Below are 15,674 nucleotides of genomic sequence, written 5' to 3'. Positions count from 1 at the left end.
GATCTCGTCATTCTTTTTCTTTGCAATGACCATAGGCGCACACCAGGGCGTTGCATGGTCAACTTGCCTGACGACTCCCAGTTTCTACATGCTTTCGAGTTGGTCTTTGACTTTGGGCAGGAGTGGAACAGGTACTCGTCAAGGAGCTGTCACTGGATAAGGTGTAGCATTCGTTTGGAGCGTCACTCTGTAGGCTGTCTTCATTTCACCCAGTCCCGTGAACAGCGTGCTAAACTCGTCTTGCCTCGGGAGACTTGCCTTTTTGAGTCGGGTTTTCCTGTGTTTTTGTCTCCACTGTCTCCAAGTGTGCCAGAAAGCCAAGAGCTTGTATGGCTGGTCATCCCGACAGTGCAGTCTGTAGCCATTCCACTATAAAAACTTGTTGGTGCATTGACCTGCTGTGCCATGAAATGGTTTGTGTCCGACATTCCCTTTGCCGTGATGGGTGTTCAGCCAGGTCCAAAGAGTCTCTTGTTGGGTGTCCTTGGTTTCTCGATGCGGTTATTGTCGTACTGGGACGGAGGAATAACACCGACATCCGCTCCTGAATCAACTTTGAAGTGCACTGGACATCCTTCCACCATTGCTGTGATGAATCATGGTTCCTGATTTTCTTTGTCATGGAAGTCCAACTTTCCTGGAAGTTCAATGGCGTACGGGTTGAAGAAGTTCCGGCCATTTTGCTGCTGCGTTGCTGCTGCCCTTTGTTTGGAGGCGTTTCCTTCTTTGTCCGGCATGTTGAGTAGTTGGTGGGCGCTCACCCATCTCTGGATGGCATCCTCTTGTTCTTGAGGTTAGTCATTTCTTTCTTTTCTTTTATCGCTCCCACCATGTCATGTTTCCAAGGCCGAACATTCTTACGTCAAAAGAGAATGTGTTTATTGATACATTCGTTACGCCATCTTGGCCACGTCAGTCTTCTTTTCGTCTCCTCTTTGACCTGTGCGCCGGTGAGGTGGCGCCCTTTCTCGAGAGCGCGCAACAACAGTTTGCTATACACAACAGTATGAACAGTGGTCTGGTACCTCTGACCATTTTAACAGTGAAATTGTGTATGCTTTTCCGCTTTATAACATCCCATATTTATTGAGTAGGACAGTTCTGGTGCATTTTTCTGTGCTGTAGCCATTTGCTAGTAAATTTATTCCAGTCATACCATTACGATAGTATTTTTTTTAAATCTTTATTTCAATTGCTTTTGAATTTTCTTCCTAAGGTTATCTATGGTTGGTGACAGTTTAAGAGTGCAGTCGAATTCCCATGCAGAATGCGTTCATCCCGTTCCGCCAAGCTTTGGCTGAGCGTGCACGCTCGTGCTATCAAGGCCAAAAATTACGTACTGTAGGCAGAGCACCTATCGTTCTTTTCACCTGTCACCAACTCTAGTATGGCAGTGTTCTTTGAACCTTGGTAGAAATCTGTCCCTTGAAATTTTTTAATTGCTTATCATTGTATCAAATCTCAAGTGAGTTCCAGAATAAACATTGGTTGTGTACTGTTTTTCCTATTGGTGGACTTCCTTGCTCACTGATAGATTTTCCACTCAATTTTTCTGTGAATACATTTTACAGGTGCTTGTAAAGGTTTTAACTTTCATATTTGTGATGATAGAGTTTTGCGAAAAATGTGTAAACCAGACAAGTAAGTCTGACGAACCTGTAGCTCCAGGCTCCAGAGCTCTCAACGCAGCCCATTTACGAAATCGGTGCCAGATCATAGATTAGTGCTGAGCAGCAAGCTCGGCACTAACCTATGATCTGGCACCCAAATGTGTTGTTCCATTGGCACCCAAATGCACATACAATTGCAAATGTAACCTTTACCATGGGATGCAAATGGGTTTAGGCACCAATGAAACAGTTGCATTCCTTGCACCACACATATTTAATAAATAAGGGCCAATTTGCGGGTTCTTATATTTGGTCTGCTGTACGTTACTCATGTGACTCAAAAGCTGTGAAGTCATTTTGTGCAACAAAACTAAGAAATTGAAAAAAAAAAGAAAAAAATCAAAATGACACTGCTATACTGGTAGAGAGGAAGCTAGTTTGTGTTTTGATCTATGGCATGGCGAAACGCACTGTAAAATACATCACCAATCATTCTAGTGTTAGGCTGAGATACTTACAAGCAGTAAAGTATTCAAAGCAAGTGCTTGCAGCGACGTGAACTCCGCCGTTCTCCCAAAAGAGAGAAAAGGTCAGAAGAGGAAGAAAAGAAAGGTTAACCTAGGTTAACAGTAAGTAAGTAAAAAAAAAAAAAAAAAAAAAAAAAAGAAAAAAGCAATAGGGGTAATACATAGTCATGAGGGGCAAAGCGGTCGAATCGAAGGTGCGAGCCCATCCTCGGTGGCTCACCCGAGCTCCCAACATCGCTCATCTGCTGCGACAGCTGGACGACGCGTGTTTTTGCAATGAGGGCTCCAGTAAAAACGTATGAACTCGCGTTCGCAACCCCGACTTTCACTCAATCTTGAGGCAAAATATACCGTGCTCGTTCAGTGACTAGACATTCTACGGCATGGCGTTGTAACGCCAGCGACGTGATATCAAAAGCCGCCAGCGACGTATGATATCTAACGTATCAAGTACACATCAAAACCGAAATTACGAAAACATTTGGCCATTCCGCTTGATGCTCAGTTGGGTGTTGTCAAAAATACTGGCAGCCTTATCACTCTCCTTCGCAAAGACAGAGCAAATCGTTGCCGAGAAGGTACTTCAGCCCGTGGGACTCGCGCGCAGCTGCTCGAGACGGACGGCTGTTTTGGATTTTGTTTTTACTAATAACCCGACAAACCCAACGCGAACCGCTTTCCGTAAGCCTACGGACTGCACTACGGAGATTATATTACAAAGTACACAGCGCTACATACTCCACATATTCGCTACTCCAGCAAAACGGACGCCACCAAGCGGGAAAACCGGGAACGAGCCGGTCCAGGTCGCTCCGCGCCCCTCCGCGTCTCTTGTGGTTTTCGCGGACACGTGTTGTCGGCGCGGTGGCGAACAACGTATTTTGACGAAGGTCCGAAAATTTCTCAAGTTTGCCTGAGAGTTCATTAGTGTAGTGAAGCCTCAGTAGATTGTTTCCTTCCATCACGTGTTTGAAAGCCTGTTTACTCCACAACACACGGTCGCGTGCTTTCGATTTCTTGGATGGGGAGGAATCGCGGAAAAACGTTTTGATTTCTTGTCTGTCTCGAATCCCATTCAAAGTGACGACTACTTGGTAACTGATAAGGGGCTTTTTTTTAAGGATGTAGAACAGTGGGAGGACGACAGGCGAGGCATTTCACTGGAGGGAACACCAATGTTGCAGTCAAGTGAATGGGAAGGTTCGATAGCTGCTTTTCTTGAGTTTGGTTGTGTTCGATTAGCTTCAAGTTTGAGCCACCCACGCCGGTCGGTGCGTTGGCTATTCATCTTGGCTGCTTTTCGTCGAAAAAGCCTCTGGAGCACTCTGAAGGAATTGGGCTGATTTCGCAAGTACTTGATTCAGGAAAACCTGCTCGCTGCAAATGATGAATGACGGAAATTTTCTGTTTTCAAAAGGTGGGGGACGCGTCTCGCAACGTTAGAAGCTGTTACGGCATTTTGATCTATCACGCCTCCAATATTTATATTATACCCCCGTCGAAGCCAGCAGCAATATATGTCTACATCGCTCAGGTTGACCGGCCACAAAAAATACTTATTTTCTCCGTTCAGGACCCGAAGCAAAGTTCAATGCAGAGAGGTTCTCCGTGAACTCCAGTGAAGACTCTCTTCAGTTTGTCTCCGTGCTGCCGGTTAGAAATATTTGGCTAAGTTTAAGTAGCATCTCTCTGTCCAATATACTTTGATTCAGCAGTTCACCTAATAGCTAGTCAACTAAGCTCATATTTCAACCCGAAGAATATACGAATACCGTTTTAGTGGGACATAGTACGTAATATAATACATGCCCGCTCGTCAAAATGACTTCTCGATTGCTACAAAACCTGAATTGAAATACGAGTATCAGCTGCTTAGTGGGGTGCCGGCGGGTTAACATGATCCTTGGCTCAAGAAGCGCTTGCTTAATTTTCGTGATTTTCGTGCAGCCTGCATTGTTGACCGAGCAGACGACTAGAGCTGTTTCTTAAACGCGGATACGCGCAAAAGCTCGATTTCGCGGACAGATGAGTCGCATGGTCGAGGCATGCGAGTTGGCTGAAAATTACTGTCGGCGGTATAATTCTGCGGTCATTTCCGCTTTTCTTAGATGATCAAAACTGATTAGTATATTACCAACTCTCCAGAGCCAATATAGTTTCGGTTTTGAACGAAATCTCCGAAACGACAGTTTGACATGAAAAGAACAAAAAACACCGGGAAAACAAAACTATGCTCTGCGAGTTTATGTGCACCGGCTACACTTAACCGTCTCAGTTCAAATAGCTATAAAATTGGGTATTAAACAAAAGAAAATCTGTTAAATTGAACGCGCCACCTGTTCAGGCTGCCCGGCCGAGCCGACGCGACCTGGACTCAGCCGTCATGTTTGTTCGGTGGTGGCGCCCCCTATAGGTCGTTGGAGTCGCGAATAGGCAGTATTAATTGTAGATTTTACCCAAAACGGCATATTGCAACCGCAAACCCGATGTTTCTATCACTGATCTGACGTCACGACTCCGTCGCAACGTCGGCCATTGTTATTTGCGGAAATCGCTGTACAGTTTCGTATGCACGCTGATAATTGATTTAAAACTAATATCGGGGCTCCTTTTGTAAAATAAAAATTGCATATGTCTATATCTAGGCTCCCTCGACGTGACTAGCGCGAAAACTTACGAACTTCCGGATTTCACCGGACACCGGACACCGGATTTCACCGGACACGCGTTCACACCAGCAAGTTGCAGCTGTTGCATTACAACTTTTGTCACAGAAGTGACAGTCGCAATTGGCAAAAGCGACAGGTCGGGAGCAGTCGCTTCGAGGACAATTTGCAACTTGTCGCGGTCCCCCGGCAGCAGAATTAATGAGTGCGCCTCGCATTTGTTTACATCCGGTACGCCGAATATTTGTGCCAGAAGCAACCGACATGTCTGTTCAATACCTCGGTTCGCGGTAGTGGCTGGGGATACAAAACCACGGAGGTCTCTGCGGCACGGCTCTGGTCCCCGCTATTAAATAATGCCCATTGCTTTATAAACGCAGCAGCCCGATTTCAACTAGCACCGGAAAAAGAACTCGGCCTGGCAGCAAGTCTGTGCCGCTTCTTGCTAGGTATGTGCTGAGACGCGGCAGCTCGAGTGAGTGCATGCCCAAGTAGCGATTGTTCTTCTCTCTCTGTATGGTTCCGAAGGACTCAAGTCAACATAACAAGTCTTTTTCATATTGTAATGATGACACACGTGTAGCTGTGAGACAACAAAAATGCAAAAGTAGCGAAATGTAAACCCAAGCTGTGGCGGGGTGCACTGAATCGACTGCGGCTACTGAGAAGTGACTCGCCGAACACCGGCAGTGTGAATGTGCAGTGGTCGCGTGTCGCTACTCGCCAGGGTGAACGTGCCTTTAATGCGTTATATGATTTCGCCATCCGTCACTTTTAAAAACCGTTCCAAGTCTACTAGTTATCTTTCACTGAATATACATCTCACCAAGCGTTTGGCGCGTGCGTGGTGCCGCCACAACTTTAGTTGCAGGAGGCACACTGCAGTGCATGAGGACTCATGCCATCTCCTGCTCTACACGTGCAGAGTTCTAGTGAGGTTGTTGCACGTGCAGAAGAACTAAAGTTCCCTCGAGGCATTGCGGCAGCGGTGGCATAGTTAAAATGGCTAGTGAGATCCGTCTATTAGTATTTCCAGACTGTTAAGTTTGCCTGCATTGTGATATCCATTGAGCTTCGAGGAACAGACCGGGAATTGACGAGCACATGCCAGGCACGCACATTGTTACTCCGATTTCTTTTTGACAACCTGTGCTTTATACATGGTGGGCACACCAGAAGCATCCTATGGCCACCTATCACATATGTATAACTCGGAACTGTGAAAATACACTTACCACCATAGCATTGAGGGCATAGTAGTTTTTGCGGCACCAGTACGCCGCCTTAGAGAACCGTTCATCGTTCTCAGATGGAGCCCGGATGGCAATCTGAGTCCCATCAACGCACCCTGTAACACAAAATGGCTTTAGCACCTTTATTAATCAAGCAACAGTTCACTTTATCTCTATGAGCACAAAACTTCAAGGAGAAGGGCTGGTGCCATGCTAGGGCAAATGAAAACACTAGAATGAATACAGCATGCTGCATTTCTGATCCTGGGGGTCGCCAACTTCCGATAGTTCTCGCCCCTATATCATGTCCGTGTGCTCTAATAAGTCGTTAGATTGATTAAGCTATCAACTCCAAATTCTACTTTTTACCGAAAACTCTCGACTAAGCGCATTGATTGACTGTCAGACACAGCAGTGCTAATACATAGAGGGTATTTACCGATCACGCCACTGAAGCCGCACAGAAGGTAAAATTTCCTCTTGGCTGCCGCCTTCTCTTGGTCTGTCTGCGGGAACTTCACCCACGCTGGACCGAGGCAATCGATGATTGCCTCCGTCACGTCCACCAGCACGCGACTAACACTGCACTGGTGAATTGCAATGTTTTCATCGCTTGCCACTGTGCCCTGGAAGCCGCCAGGGGCATAAAAACGGAGGGCGACGAGCACTTGCAGCTCCACGGTCAGCACATGAGGCCCCACGCGACGTCGTTGGAGCTTTCGGCGGAGCTCGTTGCAAAGCCAACGGGCTACGTCCTTCGTGAGGCGGTATTCTCGCACAAACCTAGCCTCCGACATATCGAAGGCGTCGCGGTGGTCCCGAAAAACGCGCTCCGACTCTGAACGTAACAACAGCGCCCCGTACGTGAGGGTCGCCATCTTTACTGATTGAGTTCAACTCCGGCTGCCCCCCGACTACAAAGTTATCTCAATCGCCAAACTCAATCGTGACGACATTTTGACGTCACCGCTAACTTTATTATTTCACCAGCATACCTCGAACTCCATCGGAATCCGTAGGGAAAAACTCAATCGCAACGTCACATCACGTGACCAAAAGGGCAGCCAATCAGCGACCGATTGAGTTAACTCCATCGTTGAGTTTGCGATCTAGCATAGACAGACAGGTAAGTGGACACTGCGATGTTGTGCAGCACTCTCACAGTGAGCATGTTTTCGGCCGCTTCGGGGCAATCCAGGTCCACCGCCGCGATGTTTCGGCGGGTGTTGACGCGGGTCGCGAGGGCTCTTCCCCCGGTCGCGAGCGTCAGCGCGCGGGCGATCTTCAGCTTGTTAGGACTGTTGAACTGTCCTTTCGGCCCCGAGGGGCGGACCAGGACAGTCACCCTTATGTCGCGTTCACACTGGAAGCGGATCCGCGTTCGCGAAGCGGACCCGCGCGTTCTCAACCGCAAAGCGGCTAGGATCGAGCGGTTGGAGCGCGTTTTTGCCAACCGCTTCGGGCCGATTTGTCCCAACCGCTTTGACGAACCGCAAAGCGGTAACCACCATACCAATCACAACGCGACGCTGAAGTGCAGTGTTGCCATCTTTTTTTTGCACGCGCCGCTAAATTGAGATCAGGAAGTCACTAAACAGTCGCTAGATTCGCGAGGAAGTCGCTAAAATATTCGCTGAATTCCAAAAGCTTATTAAAGTAAGCTTTGGAACCTAAGTGAACGTTCAATATTCATATCTCGGGTATTTTGAGAGGTTAAACTTGCACTGAAAAACAACTAAGGCGGTTTTTATTTGTAATAATATTTGTAATGTCTCTTAACCTTTTTAATTGTCGTTCAAGGCTGATTTTCATCTAATGATTGGAACTTCTTTCCAGAGCCGCACTTGACATGTCAAGGCTATAACCCTCTTTACCAGTTTAGAGTGAGCACTTTCAAACAAAGCCAGGCTTTTCTTAGTGCGTGGACAATACTGCCAACAGCCATGTTCTCCAGAAAAAAGGATCAAACTTTCTAAAAACTGAATGCAGTTATTCACAGGCGATTCCCAGGTAAAATTAAGTCCACCTGACACCTCCTTAAACAGTTCGACAATCTTCTCAACGTTTGTCGGAGAGCACGTGGGCACATGGGAGCGGGAGAGACGGTCTTCAGGTCTGCAGTGTTGTCACAGTGTTACCAATTTTGTTTCTCGGCTAGAGAAGCAAAAGGGTTTAGCCCGCGAGCATCTCTAAAATTGTTAAAAATAACAAGATTACGGTTGAGCACCAAAGTCGCTAAAAAAGTCGCTAGCCGCTAAATTAAAAAAATCCGTCGCTAAATGCATAGAAAATCGCTAAATCTAGCGACAAATCGCTAAAATGGCAACACTGCTGAAGTGATGTCAGTCACTTTCGAAACAAGATGGCACCTGTCGCTGGTGAGACGTCCAAGGCACTGTAGTCCTAGCGCTGTAGTCTTAGCTTTCGACAAATCAACGGAGAAACTTGATGTTCACGTCCGTCACTTGAATCCGCCGCGAAAAGAATGGACTCGGTAATTTTAACGGGCTTCGCACCGGTGATTTGGTTCGGGTAAGAGTTTGTTGATTATTCCGCGTGCCACAGCCCAAGCTTGCTGGCTTGTTAGTCTCTGCCTGTAGAACGTCGGAGCCCGCCCCTGAGCTTTTCTACCAACTAGAATAGTCGCGTGAACTATTGGAAGCTTTCGACACCGTGTATGACCACCACGAAGGCCGACAGAGACGTCGTGAGCTTGGTTGCGTAAGCAACGCACTACCGCTGAGGGGGCAGGGTACCTCTAGCTCGACCTGTAACGTTTACTACTAATAAAATAAATAAAGGGAAGCTACTCAAGGAATAAAGTGTACGTACCAGACAATGCAGAGGTAATCCATACGGCGTTTATTTGAGCTTAATGTCAAACAAACAGTAGACTCGATCGACGAGCGAGCGACGAGAGGAGAGTCCGCCACCAACGAAGCCACGACCGGCTAGCACCGAACACATACCCCCGCACCACGGTCCACCCCACCGCTCACAACTTTGAAAATGATAAGAGCGAACAACAACAACGGGGGGGAAAAACTGGCCCTCTATCCCGAAAACAAGGTCAGCTATTCATGCGGGAAGGGTCCACTTCGAAGAAAAGGTCGGGGGCATCCTGTTCTGAGCCAGCAAGGCGCGCCATAGCTCGGCTTTGCTTGTGGGCGAAGTCGAGGGAATCACAGGCGAGTTTGGCGGGTCCATGCTTTTTTTTTTTTTTCGCTCCTTGGACTTGTGATGCGCGCGAACATATCGGAGAAAAATATTCCGAGTGCCAAAAAAGCAAAACTTTGGCTTTGGATCTTGAATTAAAGTGGATTTTGGATTGTAAAACAGGGTTGCCAAACGCAAGTCTCAAAAGATCACGCGTGATCGCCGAGAAACCGGCAACCGCCACACCTTTTCCGCGTAGTCGTCGCCATCTTGCGTGTTGCAGCGACAGCCGCGCCGTCTGGCGTACAGTTGTAGTAGTGCGCCCATTTTGGTATGCGGAGAGCAGCGTTGTTCCTAGCTCCCGCGTTGTCCCCATTGACCCCGTACATCGTATCTTCATTGTTTTCCCTTTAGTGAGTTCTTAATTTGTTTGTTATTGAAAGTGTGAATTATTCTTGTATTCTGGCGTGTTTATTCGCCTTCATGGCGCCCGTTGTTGCGCCAAGAGCGCCGAGAGGTTAGTCGCCAGCGTCGCCGGTAATCGAAGTCGGAGGTATGTTCACTTTTCCTGAGCACGTTTACCAGTGTTTACTCTTCGCGTGTTGTTGTTTGCGAAGAATGACAGCTTTCTGCGAATGACTAACGGAGGGTTTCTATGCGCGAGCGAGGGCGACCCTGGGGATAGAAGTATCATCGTTTAATCGTAGAAATACTCACAATGGGAGTTGGCGACGCGGGCCGAACGGCTTTTGTTATGGTGCACCGTCGAGGTACGATCGCCAGTTACCGGGACATCTCTACTTCGTAAGACGCCCAGATGCGTCGGAACTATTCAGCAGATGGGGGTGAAAGGGGGGGGGGGGGGGGGGAGGGTGACGACGATTTTGCGCCCTCTATTCGTATTGTTTCCATTAACGTATTTTAACGGGCGTCGCTACCGAGCAACACACAAAATTATAGTGCACATCCTCGTAGGAATGAACGGAGTTAAAAACAAAACTTGAGTAGCCAATGACAATCATTACACCCAGGGTCTTACATTTGCACCACAAGCTGCAAAATTCGTTCTAAATTTGACTCGTCGAGGCCTATTACTGCACTTGTAGATGTCCGTTTCTATTCTGCCTATTTGCTTTTTTAATGTGCTGATATTGCATCGCTTCCCCGCTGATATCAGTGGGGAAGCGATGCAAAGTGTATACGTTACAGCCGCATTCGCTTTGCGATCTTCTTGTGTTCGGTGCACAATTTGTCGCGCGCTTTTTTCCGTTTTCGGAAATTGCTGCTGCAGCCAACGACTGCGCATGTTGCAGCCCGATGGCCAAATATGCGCGGACATGATACATCGATGTATTAACCCACCTTATTACAATTCACTTCGCTGTCAAAAGTTTCAAAACCCATTTAACGCGCACCACTTCAGCATCTTGCCAGCCGGCTAGGCCTGCTCCCGCATACCGGAAGTGTTAGAACCGGAAGAACTATTCCCGCTGTGCGCCGAGTCGCCGAGTCGAGGCTACGCACGTTACGCGCTGGGTCGAGGTTAGACGGAAAAGGTGTTCGCGAACCGCATTCGCGACCGCTTCGCGAACGCGGATCCGCTTCCAGTGTGAATGCGCCATTACTCCCGTCGGGATGATGATTCTTTTGCGCGGCGGCGGCGGCGGCGGCGGCGGCGGCGGCGGCGGCGGGGGGGGAGGGGGGGGAGGGGGGGGCGGGGGGTTCTTGTCGCCGCCGGCACTCCTGGTCGGCCGGCTCGGGCGCGGCGGTGTCCGTTGTCCCGATCTCGTTGGGTTCTTCATTTTCGGCGCCCGCGCTGTCGTCCGCCAGCCCGGTGTAGCTAGCGGTTGTTTGTCGCGACGGTTGCTTCGAAACGGTTGGGGGGGGGGGGGGGGCGGGGGGGGCGTGGTTTGTTGTTGTTTTTGTTGTTGCTGTCGTCGTTGTTGCTGCTGCCGTTGTTGTTGTTTTTGCCTTTGTTGATTTTCTTTCCGGCGGCCCCTTTGTTGTTGTTTTCTCTGCCGGTGTTCATTTTCCCGGCGGCCTTCTTTTTTGGGGGCGGGTGTTCCTGGAGCCTTGTTATTGGGGCTGATACTGCCCCGCGTTGTACCTCGCTCACGGGGGGAGGAGGGAGGGGCTCACCGCCCGCGCTTGCGCTCGGGGGTCGCGACGGGGAAGGCGGTGGCCTGGGGTTCTGGCGGCTTGTCCAGGGTGGCGAGGGATTCTACCTCCGAGTCCCTCAGGGGCGCGGGGGGGGGGGGGGGGGGCTTTGCTTGGGGGTTCTGGTCGCCTGTGCTCGGGGGGGGGGGGGGGGGGGGCGTTTGTCCTCGGGGGTGCTCGGGGGCGCGGGAGAAGGGGTGGGGGTAGTGTGTTCCCCCTGTTGGCCTGGGCGGGCGGTGGTTGTGGGGGGTGTTCGGGGGACGGTGGGGCGAGATACCATGTCTGCTCGGACGCAAAAATCGGGCCGATCGGGAACAGGCCCGGGGTGCTTGGACAGGGGGGCGGGAGCTGTTTGTCCTTTGTCTGCGGTGTCCGGGGAGGTTCAAGCCGACTGTTCTGGCTGGCGGCCGCCAGCTGCCTTAGAATCCTCATCCCGGGTGAAGTTGGGCTGATGGTGTTCTTTCCAGGGGGCGACCGGCGGTTCTGGCGCGTGTGGTGCGCCACGGGGGAGTCCTGGGGCGGGCTGGGAGCGGTTGCTCCTTTCCGGGCCTCGTCCACCATCTTGGGCATCCTGCTGCCTCGCTCTGGCCGTGGGGTCACCGGGGTCCTTTTTTGGGGGGCCTCCGGCTGCGCGTGCTCTTGCCTCTTTAAGGCATTAGGGCGGTGGGCTGGCGCAGCTGTGTGGCTGAAATAAATTCGCTTATGAACTTTGAAGACGCGGTTCCCCCTAAGGGGGGTGGGCGGGTTGGGACGGTTAGAGAACACGTCCGTTCGGCCGGGCAGCGCGAAGGAGCCTCCCCTGCTTTTGAGCGCGCCTCGAACGCGCGGCGCCGCTATTCGCCGAAATTCAGTCACGTGACGAGTGGGATCAACATGCCGTGCAGGAAAGACGGCGTTACGGAGATGAACGCGGAACTCTGGCTCCCGTTTCATTTGCCGGCCGCTCCGCTGACAGGGTGAAGACACCCGCCATTTTGCGGCGAACTTTGCGATGCTCTCACCGGCGTCATATTGCGTCTATCTTTTCAGAACTTACATTAAATACAACCTTTTTGTACCACAACTTGGTCACACACACTCTACAGGACCCACACCCAATGTGGATCTAACACTGAGCCCAGGCGCCATACTGTGGCTCTTCATTGACTCCATTGGTGTCTACACCCTGTCAGCGGAAGCGGCCGGCAGACGGAGGCACCTTATACTAGTGATGACATTTATACCGCTGTAACACGGGCACATTTAACTGCAGTTACGCTAAACCACAATTAGCGCACAATACTTGCCGACAACATGACAACATTCTGCGGCGATGCAGTCAGAGCTATGGACGAACGTGCGCTTGAGCATCTTGAGCACCCATCAAAGCAGTGCACGCGCTCTCTTCACTTCTTTTGAAATAGCTGTCCGAGGGTATAGTGCGGCATCTGTGCTGCCACGTAACCGCAGTTAAAGCTGAGTTAACCGCGGTTAAGTGTGCCCGTGTAACAGCGGTATTAGAGGAGAAAACGTGCAGGCCTTGTCATCTAGGTGGTACTGTCCTAGCAGCCTATTAATAGGTCTGTTCGATTCGGCCAGAAACTTCTGAACTAGTTCTGTTCGAGTTCAGACGACTGCAGGAGTCGTGCAGCGGCGTCGCAGAACCAGTGCAGCCGCCGCGCTAGGACTGGCGCTGTGATCGGCGTTCCGAGCGGAAGCGCAGGGTGTCGTCTGCATCGGTTGGCTCTTGTTTCTCCACGCCACGTTGTATGCTACATTTAATTAGTCGCGGTTTAATGAGACCCTTCGTGCTTCGTTAGTTTTAAAGTATAATACCGGAATCTTTTCTGTGAATATTTTTTATTCGAGTGTACTAAATACGTTTTCTGCACGAAATGTGTTTCTGTCTGCATTTTTAACGGCCGCTCGGTTCCTGTCGTTTCCATAAGCGTTCGTGTCCTTTATATTCATTCCAAGTCTCTCGAGTTTCGCATTTCGACGATAGGTTCGCGGCATCAGGATGATTTCGCGTCAGGAGTCACTGGCGGCAGCGCGCGGTCGATAGCGGTCACCTCGAAGACGAAGGCCTGACGATACCGTTTTGGCAAAGACAGTTATCGACCGTACCTTTGGTGTCAAGCTGAAGCGTTTATTCTGATTCTCAAGAAATACCTGCGTGGAACTACCAAGCCAATGTCGATTCTCGGCGTTTTTCCCAGGCCCGTTAGTGGGCGTCCACAGAAACCAGTGGACAAAGCATGCAGTATTATGCTCAGGTCAGCGGCGTAGACTTTCCATTTTCCCGGGGGGGGGGGGGGGGGGGCGGCAGGCTGAGTTCTCCCGGGGGGGGGGGGGGGGGGGGTGCTGCGCGTTATTTTTTCGCCAGAACTGGAGATTGAAGCTAACGAAAACACGCTGGAATTCCATTTCCCATGTATTTTGTCAATAAAGGCAACGTGCGCGTTATTTTGTTTACATGCTGCTGCTAGAAGCTCGTTCCATGGCACGTAAACAGCGTCTCGGTAAGGATCATGGCCCGGGCCGGGGGGGGGGGGGGGGGGCACGGGCCCCATTGCCCCCCCCCCCCCTCCCCCCATAGTCTACGCCTATGTGCTAAGCTACGGGGCATGCGAGGACCAATGTACTAAATTCCAGACCTCTGCACTGTATCGGAGTCATCAGTATGCATCCAAGAGCAACTGAAGGCGGGGAGTATGAAGAGTGCAATACCTTTTCCGTGTCTGTAAGAAAGAATATCAACACTGTGGTTCCCCGCATAGCATCAAAAAGGAACAATTTACGTGAGCCAATATTTCAACACTTACCACAAGGAGCCAAACCTACGCAAGCCAGGTGCCTAAAACGCTTTCAGAATATCATAATCAAGCGAATTCCTACCTTCAGTTACGATCTCAATTCCGCGTCCACCGCGCGAACGTTATTATTATAAATGAAAGGAAATGCAACCTCCATATCGGCGTTACTGTTAAACATCGCAGACATTTGAGCAAGAGCTGCGAAAAATGGCACCGCGAGCAGAGACGGACGAGGAGTGTCGTTTGCTATCGCCGTCTGCTCTTGTCGTCTGCTTCTGCACGGACGCTGAACTGACTCCGGAGCCGGTGCAAGATTTTGAGGAACTGGGTCTGAACTCGTTCAGAACTGGGATAAATCGAACGCGCCAGTGCAGCGGCCGTGCAACTTCCGGTTGAATCGAATACACCAGTTCCTGCACTGCTGAACTAGTTCAGCCAGTTCAGGCGAATCGAACAGACCTAATGTGAGCTCGTTCGGAGTATGACCATTGAAGCAGGGTATGGAGCAGACGATGTAGCAGACGATGTAGCAGACGATGGTGCTCATCCGGGCTACCTAGGGGGCACTGAAGGATCTAGTAATGATGACGTTTAGAGGAGAAAACGCTCAGGTCTTGTCATCTAGGTGGTATTGTCTTTTCGGACTATTAATGTGCGCTCGTTCTTAGCGTGACCGCTGAAGCAGGTGATGGAGCAGACGATGTAGCAGACAATGGTGCTCACCCGGGCTACTTAGGGGGTAGCCCGGGTGACGTCCTTTTATAGTTCCTTTCCTTGACATGAGGGTCAGGATTTGCAATTGTGAACGACAAATTTGGCGGTGCGTGTTCGAATCGATGATTGTGTACGATAAATGTTTGGAGTAATCGCGTTGTTAAAAAATTACCGTGAATATTGACACCCTGACATTACTCTTATTTTCGTTGATGACAGCAGAATTAATCTTAGTTTGGCTAATCTTTTAAGGCCGACCACATCGACGCTTTTGGTAGCCTACGTGTCAACAGTTAAAAAAAAAAAAAAAAAAGTCAAATGATTTTGTCCCGCCGACGGGGGAAAACTGCGCTAAGGTGAAATCCGCCCGAAAGCGGACAACGTTACTCGGCTGATTCTGACCTAGGCACATCGGGCTACACTTTGATCGTATCCAAAATCCGAGAGAAATAAACTAAATGGAACGGCCGGGACGTTTTTCAGTAAATTCTGCTTTATCGGGTGGGATAAGAACGGTATCAGACTGCCAACTTGGACGTTGATGATTGTAGGATGCAATTACCCCAGGCCTCCGCCGTGCTTTTTAGAGACCATCAAACAGAATGGTCGCAGATGATAATCTCTCTCGTGACGTCACACGTATGAACCACGGTTAGAGTGCCTTCATACACACGCGCGCTTTTGCTTGAGTGGTGACATCTCAGCCATTTTTCCGCCCAATCATTTTTTTATGCATTTTGAAGTGCGCGCAATCCGGTGTCACTCAGCTCGAGCGCGTAGCTTTGGCTGATGCATAGACGCCATCTTACCGCCCAAG

Source organism: Ixodes scapularis, unplaced genomic scaffold (genome assembly GCF_016920785.2).
Source record: "Ixodes scapularis isolate PalLabHiFi unplaced genomic scaffold, ASM1692078v2 PGA_scaffold3__209_contigs__length_174095766, whole genome shotgun sequence".
NCBI lineage: Eukaryota > Metazoa > Arthropoda > Arachnida > Ixodida > Ixodidae > Ixodes > Ixodes scapularis.
This window is presented reverse-complemented; position numbering follows the sequence as displayed.